We start from the raw sequence: 26,754 nt of genomic DNA, 5'->3' as shown, positions 1-26,754 counted from the left end.
ACAAGTGCCCTACCTGATGCATTATTTCTCCAGCCCAACATTAATATTTTAACATTTTATTATTATTTCATTTTATATTCATTTTATGTATTTATTTTTGTTAATTTAATTTTCTCTAATTTAAATTGAGCCTTTATATTTATATTATTAATTAAATACTAGATAGTAAAATCCAATTTTTATCCCTAACTTTGTTTTTATGGTGCTTTCTCACTATCTATTAATCATTATTATTCTGAGGTTAACTTTCTACTATTTTTAAATTATGTGACTTTGTTAACTTCATCCAAGATAACTGATTGTTCTTGGAGTACTTTCTGGGGGGGGCACACCTGTTTGATGTTCAGTGGTTACTCCTTGTTAAGCGCTCAGAAATTGCCCCTGGCTTGGGGGGACCATATGGGACGCCGGGGAATCGAACCGCGGTCCTTCCTTGGCTAGCGCTTTGCAAGGCAGACACCTTACCTCTAGCGCCACCTCACCAACCCCGGAGTACTTTCAAAGTTCTATGCAAGTGGCAAAATTAATATACTTTATTTTAAATATTCTTTATTTTAATGTTATCTAAGATATTTTTTTCTTAACTTTCCTTTACTTTTGTATCATGTATTGATTTAAAGCAGTTTTAATATATGCCAAATAGTGACTGGGGTTCAAATGGTAGAGCATCTACCTTGCATGTCTGAGGCCCTGGTTAACCACTGGCATCTTATAGTCCAGTACCAGATTCCTGGCACTGAGGCCCCTAAAAACTCATCCAAAAATATTAAGTAGAAAATATTTTGTAGGTCACTATTTCCAGCTCTAAGATAATTGCAATTTATTTACTAATAACAGATATTTGTATTTTTTCAGTGATTGAAATTATGACTTGACAAAGGTTCAATTTTTATCTTCTTTTTTTTAAAAAATATCATTACTTCTTTATTTTGGTTCACTGTTCTGAGTTTTCAGCTAGAGACCTGGGTAGTTTACCTGGGACCTTTCTCATTCGATAGTATAAGAAAATATACTTCACAGTATATTCACCACAATATCTTTCTATTGCTGAACCACAGCCTGACTCTATTTCTCTCAGGACACTGCCCTTTCTGTGATTTCAATTCTTGTACATTTTCTCTGGCTAGTTTGGTTAAACACAAGTGTTTCCTCTTGATAATGTTCTATCTGCACTTGACAAGAATGGCTACTTGGCTGCTCTAAACTAGTGTGTGTTTAAAGTTTTAATTTGTTTACATTGGTTGATACTGCATCTCTGGTCTTCTCTGTTCTAATGAATCACTCTCTACTCGTTACTTTGACTGCTGAAAAGACTGTACTGAAAACGAGTTCACTAAGAATTCTTCTGTCTTTCACTGTACATTAGTTGGCTTTAATGCAAGCACATTTGGGGCTATTACATCTTATTTGAAACTGATCTTTTTCTTGTTAGATAATGTCTCTGTTTCTTCTGGAAATGATCCTTATTCTGATGTTGTTGTGTAAATTAATCAAGTTATTCCAGCTTTTATTTGATTTTTACTTTCCTGGTATATTATTCTATCACATCAATAGAATTATAATTAACATACAGTAGTTTATGAATATATGTATATATATTTGGGAGCAATCAAAGCAAAAAAACCAGAATTGTGTTATCCTAATGAATATCACAGGTGTCCTGTGTCACTCGCTGCCCTCTCAGGATTCAGAGGTCACACTGCTCCACATGTAGCCACTCTGACTTGTGCTTCCTGCCTGAATGGGGCACTGATCCGTGAGGTTCATTCTGAAGTAGAGGGAGACATTTTTCTCCCCATTCTTTTGAGGAGTCCTTGTAGATCTCAAGAAATGGGCTGCTTACAACAAATATGGAAACAGCCATAGAAGAAAGGAAGAGTCTAGAATAACATGAGAGGCACCCAGCATGCACAGGGGAGAAACCTGACCAGTACACTGGGACCTCACCTTATCCCTTCCTTTCCTGTAGGGATGCATTCTGCTGAATCTTCCTAACGCATGGCCACCTCTGGCTTCCTCCTTATATTTCCACCCCACAGTCCCCAGGACCAGCACCAACATTTCTTTCCCCTTTAAATGAATAGACACTAAGATACTCCCAACCCCAGAATCTCCCATGCAGCCCACAGGTCTACGAAGCCTGCCTTCCCCAAGTGCAAAGCTGGTCCCAACAATGTCATCTCCTAGGAAACACCCTGTCCCTTTCTTGGTGTTGAATTTTATTTTATGAAATTATTTTGTCATAAAAATAAAACAGAAATATCCTCCTTGAGCCCTCCCCTTACTCCAGCTCCCCTCCTTCCTGTGCTGTTCTGCTCCTGAGTTATTTCCATTTATTTCCCTTCTTCTGTTTGTTTTTGGGTTTGTTTTTTTTTTATCCACAACAAACACAGATGTCACCCAGTACCAGTCTTTCTCCTTCCCACTGATTCCTTCAGATTCTATTTTGGTGCCAAAGGCAAAACTCAATCTTTTTCAGTTGACAGGATCATAGGCAAGGAGTATCTTTATCCAGCCTCCTCTCCAAGGGCACCTCAACTTTGATGACTGCAGAAGAGACTGTAGTGAACATCAGGGCAAGAACTTTCCATGCCGGTTCTGTTCTCCAACCAGATTCCCAGAGGCAGAGGCTGGGTCCTAGGGCAGCTCCAGCTTTATTTGCCTCCCTAAGGAAGCACTACACAGGTTTCCAAAATAGAGGCACTATTTCACAAGCTTCCCTCACCGCACCCCATCTAGGCTCCTACACACTGAGTCACAGCTGCCTTGATAGGGAGCTGCTTGTATGTGGGTAGCTTTGAGCTCATGACATTGATATGGCTGCAGCCCAGAGACAAGGATTCGCTTTCTCCAGTTTGTTGTCATTCCTGGAGTGATCTATGTGCTCCAACCTTCTGCTATCGCTTTACTGGACCCCACTTCAACCCCCTGAGAAGCCCCCTTGGGCCCCGTCTGCTCCCTTCTGTTCTCCCCAGAACTCAGCCTCTCTGGAACACCTGCCATGTCTAGAGCTTTCTCTTATTTCCAGGCCCACATGCCCTGGCCTTTTCTGGGGACAGTTTTCCTATTCACTCCCAGTCCTCCCTGTCTACACTACTCTTTACAAAAACTCCTTGTGGAAGTCAAGTCAAGGTAGAGTCAGCACAGATGGACTGGGCTCAGACTGGGGACCAGAGGGGCTTATTCTTGACCAGGGCAGTGGACCCTGCCCACCCTGACATTCCCCAGACGGCAGCTCAAAGAGCCCAAGCTTGTCTATAGCCCAACTTGCCTGCGGCCTCTTGGAAAGACCAAGTAGTTTCCAGCTATGTCCTGCTGCTCTCAGTATAGACAAAGCTAAAATGATCCCAATAAACAGGCCACCCTGGGCTCAGGCCTGGTTAGATTGGGCACCATCAGCCTTTTACCCAATACTCTCTGACATGAATGATCCTGATACCTGGATAAAGCCACCAGTGCCTTGCTGGATTCTATGCCGTTGGCCAGCTCATGGAGATCCAACAGGCACTGCAGAGGGTATCCAGGGCAGGGTAAATCAGAGAAAGAAGTGAAAGGAGCATAGGGAGGGGCAGGTGAATACAGAGAACAGGAAGCAAAGGCATCGAGCTGCACAGGCCAAGCCAGACATAGTTGAGAGCCTTGGGGGACACCATCTTGTATGCAGATGGTGGAGGGAGGGGTATCTCATGGCTAGTGGAAGATAGGTTCAACCACATGAGCACTGGGAAATCCCAGGGTGGGAAATACCTTACTGGTGTCATAGATTCCTGAGCTCTGGAAACATTCATGCACTTTTCCCATAACTTGCATTCTACAGTGATATAAATTAGCTATGTATATATACATATCAATGTTGTATATGGACTGGTTTGGGGACGCATCTGACTATGCCCAAGGCTTACTCCTGCCTTTTGTGTGCGGGGATCATTCTTGGCAGGATTGGATTAGGGATCACTCCTATGTCAGCTGAGTGCAAAGGCATTTCTTTCCCCACTGTACTATCTCTCTGGCCCCAAGAATTGCAATTATTTTCATCGTCTCATATAGTTAATTACATAAGATTTATTAATCCTGAATGTGTACATTTTGTCATTTTTGATATCCACTCAGTGATCTCAAATAAATTTCCAATCTTTTCATGACAGCACTCAATAAAGCTTGGAATGAACTCAATTTTGCTGCTTCATCCCTTCCTGTTGAAAGTGTTCCAATCCCTTAACTTTATGGCTATTTATTTTATTTGATTATATTCAGACAATAGTTTTCTTTTAGAGGACATTTACTCATTAATCAATTATTTTCTGTATTGTAGGAATGACTAGATCCCCAAATATATCTGAGGTAAAGATGGTCATTTTGAAGTTTCTGTTTGCTGGAATCCCCGAATATTCTATTACTTTCTCCATTGGCCAATGAGATATTCCAATATTCCTTTATAATTTCTGGTGCTGAGTCTTTGTTTTCTCCTGCCTTGCCCTTTTTCTCACACACCTTTACATTGTGGAACTAAGACAGTAACTGATACAATTCCTACTTTGTAGTGATGACCAAGCTCAGATATATATTTGCAATTGTTCCAAGGTATTGAGCTCTTGTTCAGCACGTAGAGTTTGACACATATGTTCACTTCTACTTTCCTCTATTCATTATTAGGTATAATTTTTAATTCACTTTATTTCCTTAGATTGGAATAACTGATTTTTATAGTTTTGACTTGAATAGAGATTGAGTCTGACTTCCTTTTCTTAAATTTTAATTTGGTTTAACACACACTCAAAATAGTTCTCAGGGATTACTCTTGGCCCTGTGCTCATAATCACTCCTACAGTGCCCCAGAGACACTGTGGGGTTCTGGGGATGAAATCGGGGTCAGTTGCATGCAAAGCAAATGTCCTACACTCTGTATTCTAACCCTGAAGTTAACTCTCTCTTAACTCTCTTTCATCTTCACTGTTGCACCGTTTCTGAGATGTTGTGATTTCCCTATTCACTCTGTTGAGTATTTTCTTCCCTTTCATATGTTCATTCACTATCTTTTCATTTCCACTGTATTTTCCCTCTTTACCTGATCTTCTTGAGTTAATTGCTGAAAATTGTCATTGTTGGAAGATCTTTGGCTTTCCTTGCCTTTGGTTTTGCTGATCTAAGTCTGTGTGGTATGTGGCCTTGCTTGGATTTTAGCAGTGATTTCTCTGAAGCTGGTCAGCCTAGGTTCTACCATCTCTCTCACCTCAGAGGTTGGAGTAAAGAGCTTGTAGCCACCTGCAGCATTGCATGCATCTTTATCCTCCTCTTTCTCTCGGGGATCTGAAATATCTCTGGGACTCTGTGCCTCACATTCATGGACATAGCTGTCCCTCATGATAGTGTGTTACCTTGTCTCTCTCTTTTTTTCTCTCTCTATCTCATCACCAATTGTGGTGGTGATTAAAATCCAACAAGAATCATTATTTATGAGTTTATATTCTTGGAGACTCAGCTGCCATAGATGCCTCCAGTGAGAAACTCTGTCTTCAGTCACTGAGTCAACAACTCTCCTTGCCCCTTGCCTCAGAGTCATGGGCTCAGTAAATGTTTATGGACTAGACCATTGGTCCGAGATTTATTCTACCTCATTAATTTGGACATATTTGAGTAATTCTACTTTTTCTTAGCTGAACAACACTAAGTCTGTATTGAACATTTGCTTTTAAATGTCATTTTTCTAGAAACATCACTTTTTTTCTGTCAATGGGCTTCTTTGTGGATGGGGTACCCAGGGGCCCATTTCTTTTATGCTTTCTTTGGAGGCTGTTTATTGTCCTTCCTCAGGGGGAGTGGCTATTCCCTCATCCTAGATTGTTACTGGAATTCTCTCTTATATTTCAAGTTTGTGAATTTGCCAATGTCTCTGAAACATCCCCCTCCTTCCTTCCAACATTGTGATCCCCAATGTGCATTTTCCACCAACAGATTCAGTTCATTTGCTTTCATTTTTCAAATGTACCAATTATTATGCATCTTTATTGTCTCCTGAATTGCTTCTCTCTTTCTCTAGATGAATAAATTCTCTGGCCCCTCTCTGGTGGTGCAGTGACATTTCTTAGAATTGTCCTTTGATTCGCTGATTTACATTTCTACGTTGTTGACTCTGCCCGTTGATGCTGATAGGAGCCTTTTTTCTCACAGAATTCAATGCAGCTTTGCTTCAACTCATCCATCTCAGCCCGCAACTGCCCAAGATCTTTCTTGTCTTTTCAGCTTATTGATCATGTCTGTTATTCGGTAGCTGTTTCATTCATATCTTTGAGACTGTAAAAGCTGTGGATATGCTATTTTTTTCTTTGTTGAACTTTGCTTCAAAATATATTCATTATAACTATTTTGGCTTGGGGGCTCCCTCCAAACATCTAGAAAGTTCTTCCATGTTCAGTCGGCCCTGGAGAGAAATGACCAACACAGAGCCCTGGAGGGTTTCTTGTGGTTCTCCCCTCCCCCCCCCCCCACATTCTGCCTCTGGTCCTTCCTTGGACATGCTGTGAGTCTAGGTGTTCCTCTGACTGGGGGGCTGGGAACTGAGTTTCAGGCTTTTATCTCTGTGCCCTCATTGCTATATTGCCCTGTGGCCCATTCCAACCCTTCCACACCCTCACCCCTCACACCTCCCTCCCTGTCTATGCAGATCTCTGCACAGAGCTCAGAAAGCCTTATTATTCTTTAGTCCCCCAATTAGTGATCACACAGAGCCCTCTCACTTTTAGGTGCTGTGTTTTTCTCACGTGACCATTGATGGGCAAATCAGGGTCTGCCCTGAACAATAGGCTCTTTTAGAATGAAACGAACTTTCCAGAGTTTGCTGGACTCCTCCCTAGTGTCCGCAGGCACCATATTCCCTTCAAATAGCTGGCATACACCCTGTGGCTGGACTCAGGCTATCTTTGATGAGGACAATTGTGACCTCCAGCTGACACCCTTGGTTCCCTATAAACGTTTCTGTGCTCACAGAGCAGGGGCATGGCCCACTTTCTGGGCTCCAGCATTGGCATCTGGGCTTGGGTCAGTCAGTGACAGGAGGAAGACAAGGCCCCTGTGGGCAGGATTCCTGATGCTCAGGAGGGCTGGGGGCTGCAGGGAGGGTGGATAATGGCCTGGTGAACCTGTCTTGTGTGGTGCCCCAGTACAGGAAAGCAGGTATTGAGGAACTGTGCCCCCCAGTGGAAAGTGCTGCCTTTGAGGTTCCCTTTCTTCCTAAATGGTGAGAATCCGATTGAGCCTGTTTTCAGAACCCCACAGAGAGGCGCAAATTGTGTCTGTTGAAACCTGGGAAATCACTTCGCTGGGTTTGGCAGCAGTGAATTGGTGCAATTTTTCTACCAAAGATCTTTGCTTAGGGGCCATGGGTGGGTGGGTGGTGTGAAAAGTGATCCCAGCCACCCTGGATACGTTTTCCAAATGTGATTCTTTTCAGGAATAACTCACCTGGAGTGGGTGACCAGAATGATGGAAGCTGATTGTGACAAGAAGATTCCATGCGGAGAGAAACCAAGTTATTGCAAGTTTATGTGCATTCAGACGAAGGGAGGTAATAGTAATGGCTTTACTGTAAAAAGGGGGGAGAAGCCCACTAATGATCATATTCATTAGCAAAACGGTGTTTGCTGGACTAGCATTAGCAGTTATGGAATTGCAGGCAATAACAGGAATGTGAAATTAATTTTGCTGAAAGAATGGAAGAATGATTTATTTATAGTGAATATTCATTCCATTTGAAACTTCACTGGTTTTATCAAAGCCATCTATTGCTTTGTCCTCAGAACTAAACTAACAGTTGAGTTTGGGCTTTGCCAGGATTTTTAGAGGATCCATTTTCCCATCTTCACCATGCATCTCTCCACTCCCCTATGAATCTCTGTCTGCAAGACCAAATGTGGAGAAGGACAGTTAGACTGTGGGGTACTGAGGGGACCCAGACAGCCACCTAAACAGAGCCCCTTTCAGGTAGGGGGGCTATTTACAGAGAAAAATCCCCCAATGTGTGAGTTCATCAGGCACCATCAATCTCATGAGGAAATAGAACATTTCAGCACCCACAAATGTTTCCTTGTTTCCTTTCAATGTCTGTGCCCCATGTCCAGTCTCACTGATAACCTGCAGTTATCAGTCTTGTCTGCATTTCTCAGTGTTTCTTATATACACAGTTGTTCTGGGCACTGTTCTCTTACCCATTCTCCCATTATTCCAGAGAAATAATAGTAATAATCCCCCCTTTTACTATTCCCCTTGCTAGCCTGGCATGAATTAGGATCATGAATAAAACAGGAAGTCCCTTGTTGTATTGTTTCCATCTCTACCCTTCTCTGCTGACAGAAAGGCCTGATGTTGGGGCTCCTTGGTCTGGGGCACAGAGAAGGAAGGATTTGTGTAGATCCAAAGGTATGGTCAGTAGCTGGAGTGATAGTCTATTGAGTGGCTAGGGCACTTGCCTGGTATGCAATGGACACAGATTCAATCCCCTGCACCATATACGGTCCTCCAAACCCTGCCAAAAGTGAGCCCTGAGCTCAGATACAGGAGTGATCCTAAATACTGCCAAGTGTGGCCCACAAACCAACCAACTGACCAACCAACAAACCATACACACACACAAACACACACACACACAAACACACACACACTGTCAGAAGTAACAGACTGTTTGTGTGCCCACTGAGTCGATGGCCTTGACCTTCACCAAGAATATAATTCTGAACATTTTGCCAAACCTTGGGTCTGCCAGGCATCAAAGGCCCAGCATCGTAGCTTGCTCTGGGGGCTCCATGCTCGAAGCTCTGACGCTGTGTCAGGCCCAGAAACTAGATTTATTCCCTATCTAGTCAAGCCTGTGTTTCTTGCCCAGACACACAGTTGGCCCAGCCCCCTCATTTGGATGCTCTGCCCAGCCACTCAATGTGCCTCACTAATGTAGAGTCTCCTTGCTGAGCTGATTAGCTCCCAGCCCCCCTTCTCTGGACTTCCTGCTCCAGCCTCCTCTCCCCTCCTCTCCATGTACTTACTAATGAGCCTGTGGAGTGGGGACTCGCCCCTTTTCCTTCTTCAACTCTTTGTAAGGTTTTGAGCTGATTATCTGAATACACAGTCACTTTGAAGACAGCCCCTCCTGCAAGATTGCTAATCCCCATCCCTCTTCACCCTGAAGTTTTACTCTTGGATTGCATCTTTTCAAGAACTGGTCAAGATGAGGCAAGAATTTCAAAGCCCAAGTTTAATCTCAGCACCCAGGGAAATGCCAAGGAGAAAAAGGGCATTTCTGAGCACAAGGAGATACTAACAGCCTGGGAGAAGCCCCAAGTGCCTGTGGCCCTCCAGACCTGTTTCTCAAATAGAAAACAGAATGGACCATCCATCTGCTTGGGTAGAATCTGGGAGGGGAAGCACCCTGGAACTTTTCTGACCATGAGGACCATGTTGCAAAGACAGAAGTAGAAACCTTCCACCAGTCAAGGGGTAGGGATCTTCACTTCTGCAAAATACACAGCCAAGCTGCAACCATAGCAGAGGCTGCCTGGAAGGAGATCATCAAAGATGGTTCATCTTTACCACAAGAAGAGCAGCTCTGCCCCAGAAGATGTAAAAGATCAGCTTCTGGAAGGTGTCTTTTGCCAAAGCTTCAAGCAAGGAAAGCAGCCTGAGTTTTGGAGGACAAAGCTATATTTTCAGCAGACCTCTGAGGTTCACTTTAGGCAGGTAGACCTACCAATGGACAGTGTGTCCTGTCACCCAACAGGCAGCTCCATGGTCAGCTTTGGGGTTCGCCTCCTGGAGCATCTGCAGAGAAAATATCACCTGAAAGTTCAGGTGACTGGAAATGATAGCAAAGGTCCTGTGAAGAGATGGGGACAGTGGTCGAGGATCAGGGTGCCCCAGCCATGCAGGTGGCAGAGAGCAGCACCCAGGAAGTCAGGTCAACTGATGACAGTAGAGCTACTGTTTAGAGTTTCTAACTAAGTCTCAATCCCCTTTTCAGACCAACTGGAGGGGAAGATAGAGCTCCTTGGACTGGCCAAGGAGCACATAGACCATTTAGAATCAGAGACTCCCTGAACCCTCAAGGAGGCCTGTACTTTTTTTCACAAGGGCTTCTTCCACATCTGAAGATCCCATTGCGGTGTTGACCACATGACTATTTGGTAGCATGTAATCGGAGCTTCTGAGGCAGAGTCTGTGTGAATCCCAAATTGTTTATGTGGAGACAGACAACAAAGCTGTCGGTTCTTGTTTGGTTCTTCACTGAGTTTTTTCCTATTTCTCAAACTTCTGTGATCATCTATTATTTATGAAGGAAGGCATTTTTTTCCAAGAGGCACGTACTTTGAATGTTGATGCTTTTCATTTATTTTTAATTATAAAATATGCTAAACATAAAAGAAAACTGAAGATAACAGAGATGTCAAATACTCATGTCCAAGTTCAGGGGATATTGTCCTATATAACATACCCACCACTTTGACGGCCATTATTTTTTAAATAAATTGGTACAGCTCTGGTGAAATCCAACCAGAGCATAAGCTCACTGAGCAGTGAGCTTCTCTCAGCTGGGATTGCATATTCATTTTCCCCCAAAGTGAGGTGAACTTTTAGAATGAATCATAACATTCAGGAACTAGAGTGATGAGAAAACAGGCCAGGCACTTGACTGTCCTGAGGCCAACCTGGGTCTATCCCTGGCACCCTAGATGGTCCCCCAAGCACAGCAGAAGACGTAATCCCTAAGTATAGGGACAGGAGTAAGCCCTAAGCACTGCTGAATATGGTCTATAATCCAAAACCAAACAAAACAAAACAAAAAAAATTCCATATAGTTGCATAAGAGCCTCACAGAAATCATTTGGTAAGTTTTCTTGACATGTGATGCAAGTCGCTTCAGAAAAGTACCTAGATCCTGAGTGACTAGGCTGGAAGCTGTAGTCTGAGGCCTCCCTCGAGTCAGTCTGACCCTCTGTGCTACACGCAATGATGGTCTCCCAAAGCCAGGGCTTCAGTACACTCAGTGGAATGGGGAGCCGAGGGCACCTTTCAAAGAAGGTGGAGTCAGCTGGACTCGAGACTCCAATTCCCCACATAGCAGGCAGATGAGGTGGAAAATCATGAGGGGTCATGTTGGGCAGTAGTGAATGATGGAGGCTCTGCTCCTCTGCATGTCTCTGGATGACTGCAGGTTAAGCATATTCAAAATGCAGCCAGCTCCTAAGGACCTCTGGAAACTGATGTGAAAGCTGTTTTCCAGAACAATGCCATTGTTCTGTGGCAAATGCCCATCCCTTTACAAACTTGTCACATTTGTAGGTTGTTTATTCCAGACTCTGAGCCTTTGAAAATTAAATCTAAGTTGCCATGTTCCTTTTTTGGGCTTTTTTTTTTTTTTTTTAAATCGGAAATCTTAAGACAAAGTTACTTCAGAATACCAGAAGCTAGAGATCTAAAAGCCAAGACTGGAGCTCACAGGCTCCTAGAGGGAAACCAAATCCTGGGGATCCTGTTTCCCAGATCCAGGGAACTACGCTGGGTTAGAGGCCTGTTTCTGCTCCAGTGGACCGAATTCAGCTAATCACACCTGCTGCTTTGTCCTGTCCCAAACGAAGTCCTTCGGGGACTTTGTGAGGGGTCAGCATATCTAGTCATTAAATTCTCTGAAAGTATAGCTTATCTTTTACATTTGTTTAGGAAAACGCCTTTTCATATTGAAATATGTGTTTTTTGTTTTGTTTTGGTTGGCAGTTACACCAGGCAATGCTCAGGGGTTACTCCTGGCTCTGTGCTTAGGAATTATTCTTGGCAGTGTAATGGGGAGCTGGGGATCAAACCCAGGTTGGCCATGTGCAAGGCAAGTGTTCTACCCACTGTCCTATCAATCAGACTCCAAAATATTTACTTTTATAGCACCTATTTTTATCATTTATGCTGAGATTTTGGGGATGGCTTTTATGAAATCCATTCCTAATATTCATGAATTTTCTGGGAATCACTCAATAGACACAGTAGCTGCAAATATTTTTTAAATCACCAAAAATGTACCCAGCATCAGTTTTTCTATAGCTATTTCTATTTAAGAATTGATCATTTGAGGCCAATGAGAAACATTCTAGAAGATTGAGTTAGAAAGTTCTCCATTTCCTCCGTAAGTTGAGAATAGCCTTGACTCTCCATTAGCCAACTACACAGAAAAGAAGGCCATGGAATAGCCCTGCTAATTCATGAAGACTTACAATTCCCAGTACCATAGTAATCAAAATTTTGTCTTGGCTAGGAAAGATGCCCGGGAAAAGGTGGCATCACCCTAGAAATCTAAGGGTTCTTTCATCTTATCTAAATTGTACATGTTGGGCCAGAGCAGCGAAGGGCACTTGTTTACCTTGCATGCAGCCAACTCAGCTTCGATCCCCAGCATCCCATAGGGTCTTCAAGTCTACCAGGAGTGGCTCCTGCGTGTAGAGCCAGTAGTAACTCCTGAGTGCTTCAGTGTGGCCCAAAATATAAACAATAACAATAGCAGCAGCAGCAACAACAACATTGTTCATTCTAATCACCTCCCAATAAAGCACAGCTGAAAACTGCAGCAGAAACTCATATCACTAGAAAGAGACCATGAGACCAGTGGCTACCAGCAGCCTTTCAAGATTCAGACACACACAAAGATCAAATCAAGACCTGGACGGTAGGAAGCGGGAGCAACATTAGCCTCGAGTCTGCCACAGCTCAGCCACCACTGAGTCTGCAGTTCAGGGGACAAAGAAACTGCTTTGTGTTTCCCCTCTGTCCACCTAACTTCTCCGGCAGAAACACAGAAACATCAGCGATTACCTGCCAGGTGATGGCATTGTCGCCGCAGGGCTGACAGCCAGGGCCTCTGCTGCAGTCAGCGGCCAGTGAGCAAGCAAGAGCCAGACAGCCGCTCCCTCTGTGGTCAGCAGGGCCGAGCTCCAACACCTTCCCTGCCGTCTTCTCTGCATACGGACATGCCAGGGCCAGCTGTGCACCAGGCCCGGGGACACAGCAGCTTGTTAGAGCTGCTTCCCACTGACAACAAAGCAGCCGTCAGATTGTGCTGTTCATAACAGATGCATGGACAGGGGGTAGAGAAGGTGAGCATGTGAAAGATGGGGTAGGGTCTGCTAGACTTCTTCCAGGGGGGAGCCCTGGAAGGTTGGAGGGGCTGAGACCTGAAGTTACCTGGCTCCCACATACAAAAAAGAATCCAAGAAGGTCTCAAGGGATGGAGGAAATTGCTTTTCCACAAAAGCAAGATGTTTGCAGCAACCAAAGAAACCATCAGTGGCAGCACAATCTGTATTGGAGGCTAGAAAGACACTGTGAAGCTGTCACTTCCCAGGACTTACCCCATAAATGCACCCAGGAGATGTTGTGAGAGAAAGGCTGAGCTCCCCTTAAAGTTGATTTAAAAATACAAAACAGGGCTGGGGCCATATCACAGCAGGAAGATCGTTTGCCTTGCACGTAGTTCACCCTGATTTAATACCCCCCATCCCATAGAGTCCCCCAAGCCTGCCAGGAGTGATTCCTGAGCACAAAGTCATGAGTAACTCCTAGCACCACCAGGTGTGATCCAGAAATCAAAACCAAGAAAAATTACAGAAACAGCTAGAGAAATTCTCAGGAAGAAAAAAAAAAAAAAAAAACCTGTCCCCTCACCTCTGCAGAATGTCAGAAGCCTTTGGAATTTGCCAAAACGGAAGCAGCGAGACACAGACCAAGGAGTCTGCAGTGGTATTAGGAGGAGAGATTTTAAAAGGCTAAGTATAAACAAACTACCTCTGGGGATTTTAAATGTGATAAATGTGGCATTTTCAAATCCATAAAAGAAAGATCAAAGGTCAGTCATTTGGAATTTCTACCTCCTTTTTTTTTCTCTTTCTTCACAAAAATTATTTCCAGATAAAACAGAGATTTCAATAGAAAACGAAAGTATAAAACTGCTGGACGAAAAAATATTAAGAGCATTATCGTTTTGAGTATGATCCCAAAGTGGGCAAGGCCTTCTTCCCAGAAACACAAAATCCAGAAGTCCAAAAGGCCAAATGCTGGGTTTAAGAGCAGATTTAGAAACACCTTGATGAATCTGAAGAGAAGTTCTTTCTCTAAGAAAATTTCTTCTATGTGGGTAGTAAAGTCTTACACTTTATCAGAAAAAAAGTGAAGATAATCCAGTGGCGATGAACGAAGGCTGCACAAATAGAAGTCAGTCCCCATGGAAAAGACGAGTCTCCACCTTACTCATAATTAAGGAATTGCAGTTGGACAAGTCTTTGAGAAAACATGTTACCATTCAGGCCCCAGATGAGACTGGGGTGTCTCAGACTGTGAGCAGCCAGAAGTTTACATCTTGATTGGGAACAGGGGTCCCCACCCAAGGGAACCCACTCAATGCCTCTAAAAAGACCACTAGCCATGGAGGTGAAAGCTGCACCCCAATAGGGACCAGAGAGACAGGACAGAGAGTGGGGTACTTGCCTTGCATACTTCTGAATGGGTTTGATCTCCTACATTTCCTGTAATCCCCAGAACACCCCCAGGAGTGATCCCTGAGCACAGCGCCTTGAGCACCACCAGGTTTAACCTAACCCTTGCCCCCTAAAAAAAAGTTTTAAAAAATTAAGCTAAAAAAAATAGAAAAAGTAGGAATGCCAAATGCATGATGAATGCAGGAATATTCCCTCTAATTCCCTTACAGAGAGGAAGGGAACTGGAAGTGAAAATTATTCCAAGTTATTCTGTAAGACAAAACAGAAAATTTCACAGAGTTGGAGCAATAGCACAGCGGGGAGGGCTTTGCCATACTGCAGACCAGAGTTTGATTCCAGGCATCCCATATGGTCCCCTAAGCCAGGAGTGATTCATGAGTGCAGAGCCAAGAATAACCCCTGAGCACTGACAGGTGTGGCCCCAAACCAAAATTAAAATAAAATAAAATGTCACATGTTACTGCAGTCTGATCACATATACCCAAAGGATTAAATGAGTGATGTGTTTGCTTTATTTATTTATTTATTTATTTATTTATTTATTTATATGAGAGTGTTCGTGTGTGTAGGAAAATTAAATTTCAATTTTGTCCAATAATCAAAAGATGAATAGAGATTGACTGTTTAGAGGGAAATGGGAGGTCTCAGCACCTTGAATTTGGGGTTCAGGTGGCATTTGAAGCAGGGTCATGTAGCCTTTGAACCCTACAACATGATCATGAGGCAATTCTAAAGCTAGAACACAGAAATATTTTAAAGGAAAAAAAAATCTATGGACTCAAGGCTTGAAAAGAAATTATCGTGGGGAAGTCGTTTCTCTAATTCGAAGCAGACTTCTGTCCTGCACCGTCCACTTTTCCTGCCGTGCTCCGAAGTGGGGCTCAGATGTCTTTCTTTATCGGCCACATCTTGGCAGGACATTCCCCATGCTTCCTTTTGCGCACCCTGCAATAGATTATGGCCCATTTCCTGATCCTCCAGAGATAGGGGCCCTTGCAGAAGGAAGAGCTGCTGTAGGACGTGGCAGCCCAGCTCGGACAATTGGCAGAACCGCTCCTTCCCTTCATGCTTATCAGAGCCTCCAGGCTCCGTCCGGCTCTGGGACTCATCTCCTCTCACCTCCCCATCCCTGCCTTCAGTTCACTGACATTAGCCCATGGCTGGTCTTGGCTGAGCCCAACTTGAAGAAATATGTGCAGAGACAGACAGACCCAGAGACAGAACCCCTGCTTTCAAATGATGTTCATCGAGAGCTCTCTAGAGAAGAAACTCGGGTACCACCGAGTTCATTCCACAAACCCAACAATTTCCCATTGCACACTTTCTGGGCCATCCCCGAGTTATTGTCTGTTCAAAATGGCGCATCCCTATGTGCACTCGAGCCAAACATACGAATGTTACCAGAGACCAAAACATGATCATGATGTTTCTATTGGCTGCAAAAACCTTAAAACCATCAAGGTCTAGTTTGGGTTTGATTCTTCTCAAATAGCATTGTCTAGAAGCTATTTGTGTGCTGGTCTTGAGGGCCAGAGTGGGTGATGAGCACAGAACAGAGCATCTGGGGCTTAATGAGATTCCAGGACAAGAAAGAAGAGATCATGTGAGGTGCGATAACACGGACCCCTCCCCAACCATCTGCTCTGGGTCGGATGTGAGGCCGGCCCACGTTTCCCAAAGAGAGCAGCAAAAATAGGTGTGTCATGTTCTTTTTTTCATACAGATAAAGGAAAAAAAATAGCAGATGCTGCTTTAGTGCAAAAATGTGTGCAGGTTAATTCTTTTTAATGTCATTATCTAAATGACTAGGATCAGGGTTCCTCAGCAGGGCTCTGAAAAATCCCTGGAGGAGTTTGCTGTTGCCAAAAAGCACATTTACCCCCAAATGAGCTATTCCAAAGTAGCTCCAACGCTGCCTTTTTTTTTTTTTTTTTTTGTCCCTCTTCACTATTGCAAGAATTTTTATCATCTTTCCCATTTAGGGCGGAAAGGAAAAAAGAAAGAATGGAACTGAGTAAGAAAGATCAAGCATTCTAAATTTCCCTGAAATGTCAAGGTGAAAGGAAGGCAGGGCTGCAACATCGGCTCACAAGGCAGGGGAAGCTGCTTGTCTTCTCTCCATGACAGACCCATCTCCCAGCTTCACACACACACACACACACACACACACACACACACACACACACACACACACACACACACGAGAGGTTGGCTCCAATCCTGGCTCCAGAAATGTTGAAACCCCACAGAGCAAATACAACACATGCATGCACCTTGAACGTGGCCTCTCTCTGACAACACCCGCCCTGGCCTTTATCCATTTCAGAGCAGAGGTGCACTGCCCCTGCTAAGGATGGGCACTATGGTCTAAGGTGCTTGTAATTGCATCTTTCTGCCTAGACGATGGTTGATTCCAAGCCCTGGGTAGAGGGAGGGACAGGGGCTGTAGGAGAAGGTGACACCAAGCTCAGAAGCCATGTGTCTATGGGGTTGCGCACCCCGTGGAACCAGGGTGGTTCTGCTCTGTTTCCATAGGTGTCACCCTACGTATTTGGGTGTCTCATGGAAAAAGTGGAGGGCTGAGCACAGTTGAAGGGTTTCCTGCTGATTTTTGAGAATGTCCGGATACAATAGCTCCAGAAATCAGGATCTTTCTGACACCTGGTCAACCCAGATTTGTAAAGGGACATTTGAATGAAGGCAGTGAGTTCCTTTAGGAGAAAACTAAACATGACCCCACTGTGTCTTTTTCTTCCTTTTTATGAATTAAATGATAAGATGCATGTACACAATCTATTTTAAATGAATCTGGTTATATATGCCAAAAAGTGATATAGAGTAAAATGAAGATGAAAGCAAAGTAATATAGAAAAATAGAGGGAAAAAGTAACCAGCAACATCATATCAGTGACATTTCACAGCAAAATCAGAATTAAAAGAAATCTTTGGAAGCCAGAGAAATAAACAGTAGGGAGGGGGCTAGTCTTGCATGTAGTTAATCTGGGTTTCAGTTCTGCGCCCACTGTGGCCCCCTAAGCACCACCTGAGTCATTTCTGAACATAGAGACAGGAGCACTGCTAGGTGTGGCCCAAACCTTCCTCTCAAAATAAAAATAACAGTAATAATGAAATAAATGTTTCTTGCTCCCTGGACCTAACCACTTCGAATAATTTGAGTGGTTGGGGTTTCAGATTTTCTCATTTTCTACATTTCTACTGATTCAGTTCCTTCTACCACTCTGAATGAGCTCACTCTGCTCTTTCCTATTCCTCCTCTGTCCCACTGGTTATTCAAAAGCCACATTTAGGACTTTAATATTAACTACGAATCCTGAAAGCCTCACTCTTGATAGTAACAACTGAACTGTAGAATCAGAAAATCAGGAATTCAAGTTCAGTGGCTTTTCCTCCATTTTTCTTTAAATCAAATCTGTTTGATTAAATTATTTTGTATGTTGTCAATATGTTCAATAATTAGCATCTGTCCTGTAGCCATAATTCCCTGTCATGGTTTATCTATAATTATGTTAGATCACCCTTAGTGTGCACATAAAATAACTTAAACTTATAAGGAGCTTGAAGTCAATTTGCTGCCAGCAATGTCATAGGGACTGGCATCAAACTGGCATCCTTTGATCAGAAACGATCAAATGTGTGGTTAAATCTGAGGAGATTGTTTCCAGGGCATTAGGCAAGTGAAGGTGTCAGAACAGGTCACTAGGAGAAGGAGATGCTTTGAGGTGAACCCCAGAGTTTTCCAACCTGGGTTTCCTGCCTCATACCTGCTTCTTTTCTTCTATTGTCCCTCGGATCATTTTTTAAATTCCCACAGAGCGTGGGGCAGTCATAAGAGCATCAGAGCATTTGTGCCTCTAAAGATGAAGCTCCTGATCTCACCTGACATTTGCAAGCCTCTGGCACCTACCCCTCCTGGGCCAACTCACCAGGACACTCAGATATCAGGACTGTCCAGGCAACTCAGCTTGTACCATCACATTGAATGAATAGCACTAAGCTTGTTGGGAGAGCACTTTTGTCATTGAGCTGCTGTCTGGGTCCCTTTTTATCTCACTTTATTTTAGATTATTTTGCTGTGCAGACTTTGAGAGTTGGTGCTCAGAGTTTACTTTTGGCTCTGTGCTCAGGAATTATTTCTGATGGTGCTCAGGGGACCTTATTGTGATCCAGAAAACAAATCAAGGTAAACTTTATGCAAGGCAAGTGCCTTAACCTCTGAACTACAGAACCTGTTAGAATCTTTGAAAATGGCAAAGTGCCTCCCACCTGCGCATGTGGTAAGCTTATTCCTGCTGCTGTTCTTTGAAATGGTGGTACTCAGGGCATCGGGTAGCTCAGTACTCCTAGTACTTCTCAGTACAAGAGCTAGCAGATGATTCTCCTACCCTGACTCTTCTACTCAATAGCTATGTCCATGTGACATACATATACATATATAAATATGAAACTTAATGTGTACTGTTATGTAACATAGTTCAATTTCCATCCATTTTTTTTTCTGGGATGCCTTAGATTATCTGGCCTCAGAAAGAACTTTAAAAATATTTCTGCAACATTTTCCCCACCATTTATCACCTGTGCCATTTGGGGTAGTTTATGTTATTATTTCAATGCAATCAATTGTCTCATTCTTTGTCATAAACTCTCCTTGGTTGCCTGCATTTACAGGTGAGATTAGAATGTAGGGCTGGAGAGATAGCATGGAGGTAAAGCGTTTGCCTTTCATGCAAGAGGTCATCGGTTCGAATCCCAGCGTCCCATATGGTCCCCTGTGCCTGCCAGGAGCAATTTCTGAGCATGGAGCCAGGAGTAACCCCTGAGCACTGCCGGGTGTGACCCAAAAACCACAAAAAAAAAAAAAAAAAAAAAAAAGAATGTAATAAAGGCTGACTTCCTAAGAAACTTAAAAGGCAAAAACATTTTTTGAATCATGCTAGGAGGAGGCAGGTAGAGAAAAGGCTCTGATTAAATCCAAGTTCCACTGAAAATTTCTAAAGCATTATATTAATGACCTTGAAGATTGTCCAGCAAAAATATCTTGTGGGTATGAATTTCTTCAAAGGTTGCGCTGCAGGTTGGAATACTCCAGAGGCTCTTGGGATATCAAATAAAAAGCTTAATCAATTTGTAGAAGCACACACACACACACACACACACACACACACACAAAGTGGACATGCTTTAGAACACCAGAAATTGATGCTTTAGAACACCAGAAATTGATACTGTGAAATCTACAATTATTGAAACTGAAAGCGACTAACCTGCCAACTGATGTGATTTCTTTCTTTCAGAGACTGCTGCTCTGGCTTGTGCAGGCATGAAAGGACTTACAAATTTCAGTGGATTTGAAGTTCATAAGACAGTGACCGTGAAGGTGTCAGAATTCCGATGCTATCAATATGTTGTCTCATGTGGCTAAAGGTTAAATCCTTTATCCTGATAAGTACAGGGCACACACTTAGCACCCATTATTAACTCCTGCAAGCTGACTTTAACACTTAGCCCTCAGCAGGGTCTATCTGAACATCTGCTTGCCTTGGGCCACACACAGTAGTCTAGGGCTAGACCTGTACCCCTCGTCTATATGTCTCTGAGCATGAAACACCATGACGGTCTAAAATGATGGGACTCACCTGACATTTTCAAATAGAAACTTCTATCTGAATCTTCCAGATTCCAGAGTATTGTCAATTATTCTTCCTCTTGGTTATCATTAAAGAGCAGGGGAAGGGTTAATCACAGGCAAACAAAATCAATGACTTCCCACCCTCTACTCCTAGAGGTATAAGTTTGTAACCAGAGAACTTGCTGGAACTTTCACTCCTTGGGACTTGATAGCCAGATGGATCTAAATGCAGAAATCTGCTACTAATGAAGAGAGAGGAAAGGAAACCTGGGCCCAGGGGCTCTTAATAGTCTGGAAATTCTCGAGAATCATGTGACCATGGGCACTCCATCTCCTGAGAAAAAGCCAGGCCCAGACCTCCAGAGTAAGGCACCAAACTGAAAAGCTAGATGGGAGCTGACAAGTACTTGAAGGCTCCAGCACAGATGCAGGGGCTTGCTTGGTTTTCTGCAAAGTCTTCAAGTATGCGGTGCCAACATAAATTCTCATGTATTCTTCGTTGCAAGAATCAAGGTGCAGTCCAGTGGGGAGGAGATACCTCAACTAGACAAGAGATTTGGGGGTCAAGTGAGCAGAAGATGTGACATTGGAAAAATATATGGTCGGATTTAACTATTTCTTTCTCAAATTATGTCCTAAGTCATTTTCTAAGCATCAACTATTGGTGGCTAAAAATGAAAAGACCCACCTCAATGATTTCTTGTTTTTCTATTTCCATCCACTATCACTTATGCAATCATATTGTATTTCTAATTGCCTAGGTATATAAATTTATTGCTTAACTTTTGTTCAATAGTTTAAGGGTCTTAATTATTCATAGGCACTGAATTAAAATATCGAAAACATTTTTTAAAAAAATATGAACATTTGGGGCTGGAGAGATAGCATGGAGTTAAGGTGTTTGCCTTGCATGCAGAAGGATGGTGGTTCGAATCCCAGCATCCCATATGGTCCCCCGAGCCTGCCAGGAGCAATTTCTGAGTGTAGAGCCAGGAGTAACCCCTGATCGCAGCCAGGTGTGACCCAAAATAAAATAAAATAAAATAAAATAAAGAACATTGTTTAGGGCCAGAGGCATAGTGCGGCAGGTAAAATGTAAGCCTTGCACCTGGCAAGTTCTGATCTCTGGCATCCCAAATGGTCCTCCCAAGTCGCCCCAGAAGTGATCCCTGAGCCTGAGTCTAGGAGTAAAGCTTGAGAAAGTAGGGTGTGACCAGAATAAAAGCAAAGAAAAATTTGTTTATAAATGTACATATAGATCACAAAGCTAAACAGTTTAAGTGAGTCTTGAAAATTGCCAACAATATAAGGAGTCAAAACAGAAACAGAGAACTAAATTTTATTTTTTGTTTTTTGTTTTGTTTTGGGGCCACACCCGGCGGTGCTCAGGAGTTACTCCTGGCTGTCAGCTCAGAAATAGCTCCTGGCTGGCACGGGGGACCATATGGGACACAGGATTCGAACCAACCACCTTTGGTCCTGGATCAGCTGCTTGCAAGGCAAACGCTGCTGTGCTATCTCTCCAGGCCCATTATTTTATTTCTTTTAGAACTAAATTTTAATAAAACTTCTTTTATGGTTAATGATTGAAGAAATTAAAATTTATTTTTGGGTTTGTGTGTGTGCTTGCTTTTATTTAGGGATCAGACACAGCCATGATTAAGGATCACTCACTCCTGATTGTGCTCTGAGGGTTTATATGCCGTGTTGGAGTTTGACCCAGTTCAGCAGCATATAAAACAGGTGGCTAATCCCCTGTACCAACACTCTGGTCAAGAAACTCATTCCATAACCTTATTGCCTAAGAGGAAATAGCCTGAAATTTGCAGATGGAGGTTCTGAGAAGTTTTTCATGAATCAAGACAGAGCTGAGCCCCCAACGCAAGATCAGTTGAGCCTGTTTCTGGTTCTGGAAAAATCTGGCAAAGGATGAATGTTTCTCCAGAAATGGTGTGTGCAGCTGGATGAGGACATGCAGGGACAAAGTTATGAACCTGTCCAGGCTTCCCTGGCATGTGGGGTGGGCATGCTTGCTGGCCCACCCCCTCCTTACAGAGTGGACTTCACCTCTGTCACCAAGCTAAGACCTGCAGTTGCTCTGGCCCCCTCATCATTGCGGCTTGTCATTCCTGATGAGGCCCATCAGCTGCCTCACCCAGAAATGAGTCTTCTCAGAACAAGTGTCTTTAGTGTGGTGGCCTGAAAAAGGGGATGCCATGGTGACCCCTTTTTCCCAGCCCCTTCAGGAGAGCAGCTGGCTTCAGTTTTCTGCACTCAGACTGCAAACTCTCAGCTATGAGGTCTCTGTGGGGAGGAGGCAGGTATAGAAAAAAGAGGTGCCATTGGGAGACAAGGATGATCCAGGGAGGTGACTTGGTGCTGCGTCAGTCTGATCCTGTGATGAACAGGGCCTGGGACATGCTCTTGCTGGCTGTCCCATTCCTGGATATGGAGCTAGAGCTCCCTTGAGTTGAGGTAGCCATCCTGGGCATCTCTTCTCCCAGGCATCTAGGGAACCAAGACAAGCAGAGTGGAAGCAGAGAGAACCCAAGAAGACTAGTAGAGTTCACTTTTATATCAAGTGAATGAGGGACCCCCAATCCCAAGAGAGACAAACTATATATGAGTACATTACCCTTGTGGAGACCAGTGTACTGCCCAAAAGAAGAAAAGGTCAAAGGGGTCTAGGGGCAGGTGGACAGTGGGGAGCAAGAGGGTCTGCCTGTCAGAAAAGCCCCCAGAGTTCCCCAGTGAATGTGTCAGAGATACTCACTGGGCAGTGGAGACAGGGATGGGAAAACTTTAGAATCCAGACTTACTTGGGACCTTGGGGATTCTCACAGGGGACAGACTTGGCTCTGATTAAACTGGTCAGATACAGCCACAGCTATGATCAGGGAATGCTACAGAAAATTTCCTCTTCCTCTTAGCTTGACACTTGGGTTTTCTTTTGGGAGTCACACCCAGTACTCAGGGTTTACTCCTGGTTCTGTGCTTAGCGATTACTCCAGACAATGTTCAGGGGACTGTAGGTAGGAAGAATTGAACCTAGATCAGAGTGAGCAAAAAAAGAGCCTTTCCATCAGGAAACACACTCTTACCCTGAGCCTTTCTGACCCTTAGTTATAAGTTTCTCAAAGAGCTCAGACTCCCCCCAGATAATTTTATAGTCATGATTTACATAGACATAGTCCTGTGAACAGGTACAAATTCTCATGATTGAATCAAAGAAAATGCCTTCTACTGCTGCTGTACAACTAAATTAGACTCTTCTTCTGTGATATTAAATATTAGAACATTTTAGAACAAATGTTAGAACAAGAAACGTCACCTGCAAAGGTTTAGGGAAATAACTATTTCCCTGAACCATGTCTCATTTCAGTGGCTTGTAAATAGAATTATCCTCTACTTATTATAAGGTGGAAATTACTCAAAGATGAGCTTCTGTTAAAAATAAATTCAAAGAATTATTTCTAGGAAACCGCATAAAGACATGATAAGTGGGAAGAGATGTCCTCAATTCAAAGTTGCCTAATATTTGAATAGATTTAGCAGGATAATGAAACTAAATGCAAACATTTTAAAAATCCTAAGATGTAAACAATAGTGTCAGGCTAGTGGTGGCCATATAGAAATTATGATCTTCATGAAAAAAAATATTTGATTTTCACAACAGTGGGAAGCTAGAAGGGAGGCAAAGTCTGAGTGATGTTTCATTATCTGAAGGATGCAGAAAGTTGAACATGTCCAATGGTCAGTAGCCAGAGAAGGAGGAATCCAGCCCTGTGTGGACACCAGCTCAGGATCTGAGAGAGCTGGTTCTGCTTCCAAATGAAGCAACACCTAAAACAAGCCCAGCAACATTTTCCAAAGAGTAGTTATAATAATAGCATACTCTCAACTTCACTTGGAAAAAATTAATCATTTTAGGGTAGAAAGACAAATGATATGGACTTCCTAAGCCAACTTTAACAGGCATTAAAAACAAAAGTGTTCCCATCCCAGAGACAGACAGACCCATAGGTACAAGAGAATAGAAACAGACCCAAGAACATGATAGTGACATTTCAAGTCAAGATGAAATAAATGGTATATCAGGAAATGACTATTCATTTAGGGAACAAAATAAATTAGATTCAGGCTTCAAATAAATTCCAAAGGGATTTGCATTTATCATAAAATCATAAACTAGAAGAAAATACATCATAAAAATGTCTGAGCACTCTGGGAATAGAGAAACGGATCTGAGGACACCACAAACAAAGCTGAAAGAAAAACACCAGCACATTGAACTGTGTGAAAAGGTGATGCTGTCCAGAGTCAAAATCACGTTGGAAAAGAAAAATGCCAATGACAGATTGAGAAAATGTGCGTGATGTGTGACAAGATGTGAAAGCAGAACTTGCACAAAATGATGCCAAGATATAGAAGCCCCAGTGGAGAAATGAAAAAGGAATGTGGCATTCATCAAAATAAACCCTGATTTCTCTGTAGATCCCTAATATTCAAAGAAGCAAATCTTAGTGACAGGAGCCACTCACCAGACAAGCTCTTAGAATAACAGAAAGATAGTTAAGCAGGTGGATGGATGGATGGTGAGTGGATGGATGGATGGATGGATGGTGGGTGGGTGGGTGGATGATGGGTGGGTGGATGGATGGATGGATGTGTGGATGGGTAGATGTATGGGTGGATGGATGGATGAATGTGGAATATAGGGGCATGAATGTATGGGTAGATGTATGGGCAAGTTATAAGCAGGTAGATAAGTTGATGAATGAATGGATGGATAAATAGATCAATAGGTGGGTATATAGATGAATGACAAAAGATGAAAGATGGATGTATGGGATATGAATAGATGAATATGTGGATGAATAGATGAACAATGTATAATTAAAGGAATTAATGAAGATAAATGAGTAGATGTTGGATAAACAGATGAATGGATGAACAGATGGACAGACTGGTGGCTGACAGACTTACTGGGGAAGTCAAGGGGTAGAAAAAGACCCCTGGTATGTTCCATACTGTCTTGGTAAGCAGATACAACTTTTCTTGAAGACATTTCGGTTTGGAAAAGAAAACATTAAAGCAACTTTATTTCTTTCAATTGACCCACAATGATGGTCCCTACATAAATTGAGTCAACAGAATGCTCCTCAAAGGGAAATGCATTGGGAAAGCCAACTCTAGGCTGACCAGAGTGATGCTGAGTCTGTGTTGTCAGGTGTCCTGGAAAAAGCAAGTGTGACACAGATGAAGAAACAGAGGTTACAAGCCAAGGATCCTGAACCCCTTTAGACTTTAACAGCAAAGTTCATATGCATAGGAAAGTGTGACACGTGCTCTTCTGTAAATGCCACCAGCCCACTTCTCCTTGGATGTTTCTTGGTGCCTGAGCTGCAGTCCAGCCTTAAGGACAGACTGAGAGGTGGGAGCATCCACCAGACCCCCACAACCAGGTGTCCTCATCTCTTCTTTGGTGAAAGCACTGGGGTCCCAGGAGCAGCAGAAGCTGTAGGTGCACCACAGAAGCCAGTAGGTGCCTCTCATTCCCGGGAGGGCCTTCTGGATGTATATGTAGCCTGCATCTGCCCCAGCATATGGCAGGACTTTCCCAGATCACGGTTAGTGGAGGATGTGCCGTGGGCCATGCCTGGCTGGCGGCACCAACTGGCAGTCTGAGTGCAATTTTTAAAATAGGAAATACAAATTTTTATCAAAGGAGAAGTAAAACATTATAGCTCGAGGTTCATTAAACCCAGCTCACATTCTGGGACTCCAGAAAAAAAAAAAAAAAAAAAGCGCTGGCTATTTAAAACATGGCTCCGTGAAATGGCTCCATGCCTGCCCTAGAGACTGGGGAGCTGTGACTGCTGGCTGAGTGCCTCCGCTCTGCTCTGGCGCACCCCATAGCTCCCTCCTGCTCTCCCAAGCTGGCAGCCCTGACACCAGGCAGGATCCTCCTTGGTGGGGCTGGCTGCTTTTGTTAGCCTTCAGATGTTTCCCCAGGACACCCCAGAAAACAGGCTTCTGTGAGACTTCTCACCCCACTGACCCCTCTTGGCACTTAAATTTCCTTTACCCCCAACCCTGCTGGGACAATCCTATGACACCCCCCAGATCCTCCCCAATTCTCACCAATTTAAAGAATTAGTTCACCCTGGCTCCCCAGTCAGGGCCTCCTTGGAAGACCTTCTGAATTTAATCTTCCCCTGAAGGAAAGAAGGTTTGAAGAGTCTGGGTCAGTGGGTCTGTTCTTATAAAGATGTATTTTTCCTCAAGGACAGGCTTAAACCTCATAGAGAGATTCGATTCCTAGGCCAACCAAAAAGGATATATATCCTCTATACAACAGGCTCATCAGGATTTTGTTTTATTGATCAGGGAAATTCAGGTTTCTATGAGATAGAAAATGACACCAATAAAACCCGAATAGTGGCATTTAAAATTAGCCTTGTGAATAGGCAGAAACACATTGTCCGCTGATGAAACTGTTTGGATTTGCAGCTCTCCTTGGATCGGACACTGAAAGGGCCCTGCTTGCATGTTCTGGACTCACCACTGGGCTCTGATAGGAAACAGACA

The sequence above is a fragment of the Suncus etruscus genome, chromosome 17, assembly GCF_024139225.1.
Source record: "Suncus etruscus isolate mSunEtr1 chromosome 17, mSunEtr1.pri.cur, whole genome shotgun sequence".
Lineage (NCBI taxonomy): Eukaryota > Metazoa > Chordata > Mammalia > Eulipotyphla > Soricidae > Suncus > Suncus etruscus.
Note: the sequence above shows the minus strand (reverse complement) of the source record.